General features: G+C 33.8%; 1 long non-coding RNA gene across 1 annotated transcript; it reads right to left on the bottom strand.

The window, feature by feature from the left end:
• Positions 1–6,151: 6,151 nt before the first annotated feature.
• LOC113286333 lies at positions 6,152–8,091 on the bottom strand. Its single transcript, XR_003329232.1, has 3 exons — positions 7,976–8,091; positions 6,797–7,047; positions 6,152–6,673 (listed from the first exon to the last, which is right to left on the bottom strand). It is a non-coding gene; the product is annotated as an uncharacterized LOC113286333 (long non-coding RNA).
• Between the last annotated feature and the right edge of the window lie 700 nt (positions 8,092–8,791).

Below are 8,791 nucleotides of genomic sequence, written 5' to 3'. Positions count from 1 at the left end.
CCGACCCTTGGTGGTTGTGGGACCATATGATAGTGGGCGGATGTCCATTCCCAGTTGCAGGAAGAAGTTTGAACCTATATGGACTCTGGATGATTAATTAGGTCAAAATCATCAAGGATTTTTCAAGCCAAAGGGCTGACCATTACCGTTCATGGTGGCATGCCCGTGTCGCCATTCTCTCCGTGGACCTATCCTAAGAATTTTGGTATTTTATGATTGTTCACCGATTTCATCTTATATGAATAATTTGAGTTTAACTGAAACTCTTAATAGTGGTGGAAGGACCATTATTAAAAATATTAAAATAATATTATTTTAATATTTCTCATGATGGTATAAAGATAAGTCATGATGATTGGGAGACCGCTTGCTTTGCTAACCACATGATTCATGGAGAGACTTAAAGAGTTTTGATTGAAAGAGTAATCCTTGAAAGAGCAAAATTCTAATAATAATATTTTAATAATGATAAAATAAGGAAAAGAGGGGAGGGCCGGCCAGAACTGACAATATTTTAAAATAATGACCCGTTCGTTTTTGCTATTTCCGACTGTTTGCATGTTATGTTGCTAAGGTTAGTCCTATTTTAGAAATATTGCTAACAGTGGTTATCAATTTACTTGGGGTTTACTAAATTTGTAACCCCTATTAGTATCCATGCTTAACACCTACTCTTAGAACATATGAATGATAGGGCTTGCAAATTGAGAATACATAATAGCCTGTGTCACCTAGTGGAACAATAGTCTTATGCCATTCAATTTGTGTTGAACTACTTTAAAATTCGTTTTGTAACAAAATGTGAATCAAGGTTGTATGGACATTGGTTCAATACTTTTCACAAAGGTGCCATCCAAACCTGTGGGTAAACCTGAAAGGGTGTCCAAAAAAATATCTTCTAGCGCTTTTTGTGTTGCAGCTATAATTAATCAAGTTCTCGCATAGACCCAAGGCACACATTTGCAGAGTTTTCACCACCATAGCTTGATATTAATGGGAACAAAAAAAAAATCCAATTTTACACCCCTGGTTTCAAAAGAGAGGAAGCAATAGGACAGAATGCACAAAACTAAGATTTCTTGACATCGTGGAACTGACGACAAAAATATTTAAATACAACCGAAAAGATCAATATATGAAACAATTTTTTTTCCATCATTATAAGACGAAAGTTGAGCCTATGATACAACTTAAATTCTCCTCGGCCTTGTGTATTCATAATCACGTCCAGGAATCACAGTTGCAACCACTAATAATTATGGAGGGTGTGGAAGGGATTCGTAGTCGCTGTGAAGGTTGGATCAGAAGCTGCACAATATCGAGTAAAATATATTTATCATAATCCTCTTTAAGAAAAATCAGATATAAGCATGACCAAGAAAACATAAGATCCACAACCATAGTGAGAATTTTTAAATGTGCAATTCAGTTTAATGCAGGTGTGACTTTCGGCAATCTATTAACTTCTGTTTGGTCGTAGATGTAAAATTTTAGGTCCCTTAGGAAAAATATTCTAAGACCCCATGACATTTGACATTTATAAAACGCAGAAGCTAATACGCCATCCATCCTAGAACTAAAGCTTCGTGTTGACTAATATTTTCTGTTTCTAAATGAATTATAAACTTATTGGGAATTCATTTTTTTTTTAAATAGAAGTGGTCATTGAACAACTTAAAGCTGAATTCAACCCAATACTTCTCCACAAAAAAAAAAGCAAGGTAAACCAAAACCGGCATTCGGACAGTCTCAGAGTTATGAGAAACATTCCATGTATTTGTTAAAGAAGTAACAACTACAAAACTATGAAGTAGGGGAGGGTGTTGATAGAGGAATTAATATTTTCAAGTGACATACATGTTTTGAAACCTGGACCGGACGTTAACCCAATAAAATCACTGGGTCAGGGTCAAATGGATCAACCAGTGGGTCAGAATCAAATGGATCAACCAGTGAGTCACCGGGTCAAACATATAATGCATCCTAACTTTGAAATAACACTAATCAGAAATCGTTAGTATTAATTCTTATCCTCAAAGTCTGGTACACTTTGCAAAAGACAAAATAATGGGGTGGATAGTTATTTTTAAAACAGTGTAAGGATCGTTAAATAAATATGTTAACCCTATTTCAAAATCCCAATCTCGTTTACTGGCTCTTTCCTATCTTCTTATCTCTCTATCAAACGTACCAATACAGTAGAAGAAGGAAACCGACGACCTTCTCTCTTTCTTTTCTTCAATTTTATATTTACTAGTTTTTCACCCGTGTGATGCACAGGTCTGATTATTGCTTATGGATTATAGAATGCTCTTTTTATATAGAGAATACATTACAAAACCAAGGTAATATGAATAATAAGTGTGCAAGAAAATAAAATGAATAAAAAAGGGCTAAGCCTGAAGAGTGATAAAAATTTATAAGCTTTGATGAGACTCATCTTTGTTATAAGCCGCTGTTAAACAAAAACAAATTCTAAAAGGAAAATCAAAATTCTTGATAGTAACAATCTCATACCACATGAAGCTATTAACACCATTAAATTTGATCAAGTGATTAAATTTATTACTTGATCCAAACTATGGTTAGTTGTTCCGATGATTAAGATTTACGACAGCAAAAATCTAAATTCATATGGTAATAAATCTACGATTAATTTGAAATGTCGGTCCTTATTTTCCCACTTCACAGAATGTACAGAAAAGATTATTGTATTAGTTCCTATAGAGGGTGTTCTGGTCAGTCTAGATAGTTTCATGTTTCTTTCCTAGACTTTCATTATTGTTTAAAAAATAATCGTTGTAATTAGTAGTCTTCATTGCGATGAAGAGTTTGAAGTCAGACAATGGGGGTACGATCTCTTAACAATGTTAAAAATTACACATAGTTCAATAGTAACGGAGAGAATTGAAGTCGCGAAAAATCCCAAAGAGTAACTAATATTCTTCACCATAGGTAGTTGAAAATTCATGATCTAAGAACCATAACATTTACTGGAACAAAAAGGACCCTGCAGTTTTTCCATAGAAAAGTTGGATACAAACAAAAAACGCAATAAAGTTATCTAATAATTTACTTCTGAGCACAACTACAGAAAACCGAAAGAACAAAGAGACGAAGTAATCTGCATCACAAATGATATATATTTTCAAAAAATAAGTATACATATTCATATTCATCGAGAAAATATAATTCCCTTGATAAGAAATGTTTCACTTTTAATGGAACTTAATATTCAACAGGGATATACATTTTCTATATAAATTTAGATATATATTTAAAATTCGTTAGATATTTATTTGATATATACTCCATATAAAATGCTGAAAAAGTGAATTTAAGCTTAAAAAAAGAAAAGAAAAGAACACAGGAATTTAGCGGAAATGATTTATGTCCCGCGAATTGAATCTCGTGGGTTCATCCCGACTAAGACACTGGGGGTGGGTCCACCCTAAACCCACTCATGCTAAACCGACGGATCAGTAAGGACCCCAATCTTTGTGTCTGGCGGGTTGGACCGCGGGATTCAACCCGCAATCAATGTATCATTCCCCGGAATTTAGTGGAATAGAAGCAAATATTATTTTAAAGGTACATACTTATATTATTGGCCTGGTTTTTTAAGCTTTTATATAACAGTATTTTGGTAGTTTTTGCAGAATTTTTGTATTTGTTAAGATTTTAGTTAAATTGTCTACTAAACTTTAGTTTTTCTTTTTAGTTCTTTTTGTTCCTTTCGATAAGAAAGGTCTCTCGTCGAATTTCTTTTGATAGATAAAATCATCCCATATGGATTTCACTCAACATGCCAAATTTTATTCCTGCAAGAAGGTTATTTGGAAAACAATATTCTACACTTCAATGCAAGGCTTTTCTGTGAAAAAATGTGCAGGAAAATGCGTTCTTGTGCTGATTATCTTATCTTGTTGTTTGATTTTGGGGATGTTACATATGTTGATCATGTCGATCTGTCCGAACCTGATGCTCGTTCATACTGTAATGGTGTACATTGGCATCGATATTAGTATGTACATTACTATGAGTGTATATTGAAGCGAGTGAACTCAATATATTTTAAATGATAGTTGTTTTCTTCGCAACATATTAGATATAACTGATCATGTATTAAAAAAAAATCAGACATAAAATTTTATCACGATAAAACTCAATACCCAAAGACCAACTAATCCCAAAAGTAAAATAACTAAAATTCCAAAAGAATCCATTTAGCGTACAACTTTTATAGGAAATTTCTTCCTGTGTTGCTAAATGTAAACTTTTGCAATATACATAAAATGTTTCTCTTGATATATAAACTATTTCACCAATATTCTCCCTTATCTATTCTCTTCACCTTAGATAAATTTCTCTGTCAATTTTATCACAAAAAGTATACTACCCATTCTGATCATCGGTTGGTCCAAGTTAACTTTTGAATATCACCGTCTATTATACTGTCGAATACTTCTAATGTGTTACCTGATTCTTGTACCTATATTTTTTTTACCAATGTATTAGTTTGTATAATCATCATATAGTAATTATAATTACACAATTAATTTTCAACACCTTAAAGTTACACTGCATCAACTTCTCTGCTACTGCTCCAGCAAAAGTAAAGTAAAGATTGTGTTGGAATTATTATATGTTACCTTCAAGTAAACCTCGTACCTACATGTACCTAAATATATAAACACCGTGTTCAATGTCTATGGAAACCAGGAAGTATTCTCTAAATATTGTACTTCCTGTGATGCCAGTAAAGTACTGCATTCTACACACAGTGAGTAGTAGGTTCTCTCATGAATTATCTCGCCATTGCGTACGTCCCATGTCATATAATCCCATGGATTTCCTTCAACCAAACGAACAATTTTGCAATCCCAGCTATTTTTGCAATACATGTGTATTTATTTCCCTGTCACCACTCAACAACTATTAGTTTACAATAAAGTTATCAGACCATCTAAACATGAGAATATATCATGACTTACCATATTTTTGGAATCCTTCAATAAATTAGTTGCCTCTGAAATAGATACAACTATTGTATCCATGAGAATAAGCAAATAGCATAGAAAAGATAGTCATAGCATCTGTATGAAATTATTAAAAAATAAAGCAATTTATTCCAACCTCCTTTAACCACGTGTCCAATTATCCAAAGTTTAAAGTCCTACAGAGACATAATTTGTGTGACTTGCTATCCTCTTGCCTGGCAGGCAAAGATTTACCTCTGTGGAAAGACCAATTCGTTCGGATCGACATGAGGGTGCAACTACTAAGATAACACGGAATTTGTTCTGGCAAAAGCAAATTGAAATACCCACAATATACAATATTGATTATTCAAGCTAGACCTGTTTCTTGTGCATGATCTTAAGGAGAATCACCATTCAGAAATCCTTATTTGTAGTTTACTACAGCAATGGTCGATTTCTACTATTTTTGGTACGTTTTTTTTTCTTTTAATGGTATACATTTTCTCACATGGGAAACAATTTTTTATAAAAGGGTATATTAAAGAGATTATGCTGTGATCTTTTAATCACTTGTTAAGCAACCCTAGTTATACCATAATAGACGTTTTGCAGCACTAACTGTCCCTATTTTATTAATAGCAACTTTAATTATAAAAAAAATACATACATACTTACAATGAGACAACGAATATATACCTGCTAGGGGTGTAAATTGGGCCGGGCGGGGCAGCCCGGCCTATTTATTAAATGGGACAGTATAGGGCGGGCCAGAACATCTCTTATCCATGATATTAAAAGGGCCGGACGGGCAGGGTTATTTATCTACATTTAGTACCCATGGCGTACCCAAGCCTGTTTTGTAATTTTGGCTCGGGCGGATAGGGCCTTGAATATTACAAACAAATATATATTATACATATATATTGTTAAAAATAAAAAGAAAGTAGTAATAATACACAAGTTTTACTTAAAATTAATAATCAAATACGAGAATTGAGATGGGAATAAGATAAACCAAACTTCCTATAATTTTTCCTGAATTGAATCATCAGAAAAGGAAATTGCCTTAGATTTTGCTCAATATTTTCTCTATATGGTTAACAAAATTAGACTCCTATGGAACAAAAGTTAAGAAATACATATGAAAACTATGAGGGTTGACTGTATTAAGTATATGTACCAAGTATATTCTAGGATAAAACAAATGAGAACAATCACTTAGGCTAGGTAAATGGATAATACTGGCGGGCTAACATGGCGGGTAGCATTGACGGGATAATATGAAGGGTATTGGGCCGGACAAGAAAATTTGAATTGTGGCATGTGCTCGCCCTCTTATTTAAATGGGCTAGGTCGGGTCAGCCCGTAAAGGACCACGGTCACCCATGGGCTGTCATGGAACAATACGGACGGTACTGGGCGGGCTGCCGGGCAAAAATTACACCCCTGATACCTGCGCCACCAGCAGGGTTTGTTTCTAGGAATAGTTGTATGCTTAACTCATACATAATTACATATGCAACATAGCTTGATATGAGAGAATCTTAGTGTGCCTAGGGACTCAGGAATGCTTCATTCATTTTCTCTATATTTTCCCCATTACACCGTTAAACAACTTCGGTACTTTGACTTTCACCATTTCTTGCGGATCAATATACATGCTAATGTGTCCCACAAATGGAAAGTTGCTTCTGAAACATGTAAGTAATGTAAAATTCACATTATGCCTCATAGAAAATAAACATGTCATCGTCAAGCTAAAATGGAAGTCATTTAAAACATAAAATAAAAAGGATGTGAAAGAAGCAATATACCTGGTTTGACCAATAATCAATGCCCCGGTGCAAAATGATTCTCAACGTCGCCCCTATCAATATCTTGCACATTTATTTTAGATCCTACTTCCGATGTAATATTTAGCACAAAACGCAAAACTTTGCTTAGAAAATTCCTCCAGAGGAAGCTCATGTACTCTTGCAAGCCGTAACATTGTTCAAAATAAAAGTGTCAACAGCCAACCATTTCCAATGCCTTGTTTAATTTGCACAAATTAGAAACCTACACACTATGAACAGCTACATTATGATCTCTCAATAAATCCCATATCCAACTTTTGATACCGCATCAAATGTATTTTCAGTACAAAATCAAAATAAATTACTGAAAAGCCAACACTTTGCCAATGCCTTTTTTAACTCGCACAAATTAGAAGCCCAGACACTACCTGCTACATTATGATCTCTCAATCCTCCCAATATCCTACTTTTGTTTTCAGTACAAAACCAAACAAAACATTTCATCAGATGTGTTTTCAGTACAAAATCAAACAAAACATTTCGATTTTCTAACTGACAAAGCACTAATGCCCATCAAAAAAAAAACAATTTCCATCTAATAAGTTTTATACTAATAATAACACTCTTAAATAATAACACTCAGGCCTCTGGTGCTTGCAAATTCAGAGATATTGGCAACAACCACTATCATAACCATTTTAGCTTAAGTACTACAATATTTGACATCCTAAACTCCTCTCAAAACTCTCTCCCATTTTGTACCTTTTGTACATAAGACTTTCTTTTTGGTGCACCAGCATAACTCTTTTTTTTTTAACAGTGCGTATTCAAGTAAAGAAAGTTCCTAGGGCTAGAATTCTCAAAGAACCAACACCAAAAAAACAAAATAGAAAGAAGATTCCCAATTCTAAGATTATAAAAGAATACCTCAAGTACTCTTTTCTTCTACCCCAAAACCTAAGCGGATAGCATTAAGAAACATTTGTATAGTAAGGATCAAAGGTAAAACGAACAAAAATTCTAATCAATTAATCAAAACATTAAACGCGGTAAAATAAGCAGATCACACACAGAAAAGTATACAAAATTGAGATGCAAACCCTTCAAGACTTTAAATTTGAGGATGACGAAGCAGGGTTTAAATGAAAACAGACAGAAGGAAAAGAAAAAAGGAATTGAAGATGTGGAAAAAGAAACCTTTAATTCTCTTGCGGCAGGTTAGGTTAGTTTTCTGTGGAAATAAGTTTTTTTTTTCTCTTTTTTGTTTCACGGAATAAATCTGAAAAGCCGAGAATTTCAGCGAGAAAAGAAAGGGTTTGCTCTCGTTTGAGGAATTATAACAAACCCTCATTCAATGGGAAGTATGAGATGTAAGAAGGATTGATTAAAAGCCTAGGATTACCTTATTTTCTTTGCATGTTTTTCTTCTTTTTGTTGATGCGCATGTATTCAAGGTAGAGATAACTATATTTTCCCTTATCATTGTATTATCCCAAGCGCATTGACATTATGCAACTTCCGTTTTTGATTAAATTTGACTCGATGGGTCTGAATGTTCAAATACCCAACGGTAGTTGTAAGGCATATGAAAGCATCAGTATTGACAAATATAATTAATGATTTATGAAATATAGTATTGTTAAACAAAATTAGTCAAATAAAATTAAGGTGACCAAACATGTGGTACAAAAAATCCAGCCATATTATTTTTAATAAATGAAAACCATTTAATTAAAAAGTGACACAAAAACTCCAGGTCAAATAATAATGTGTAAATTTAGTTTTTATTACTTTAAAAAAAGCCAAACATACCCTTTTTACCTTGTCTTCTTCTTCTCTCCTTTCTTTTTTCTAATTATGCGGTCTTCATCTCCCCACCACCATTAACACCAGCAGCAACAAATATCTCTCCATGAACACCATCGCAACACCTCCGTCACCACCAACAACAACACCTCCGTCACCACCAGCAGCAACACCTTCGTCTCCTCCATGAAACCTTCGTCTCTTTTT

This window comes from Papaver somniferum, chromosome 6, assembly GCF_003573695.1.
Source record: "Papaver somniferum cultivar HN1 chromosome 6, ASM357369v1, whole genome shotgun sequence".
NCBI lineage: Eukaryota > Viridiplantae > Streptophyta > Magnoliopsida > Ranunculales > Papaveraceae > Papaver > Papaver somniferum.
Note: the sequence above shows the minus strand (reverse complement) of the source record. Positions and strands in the feature narration are given on the sequence as shown.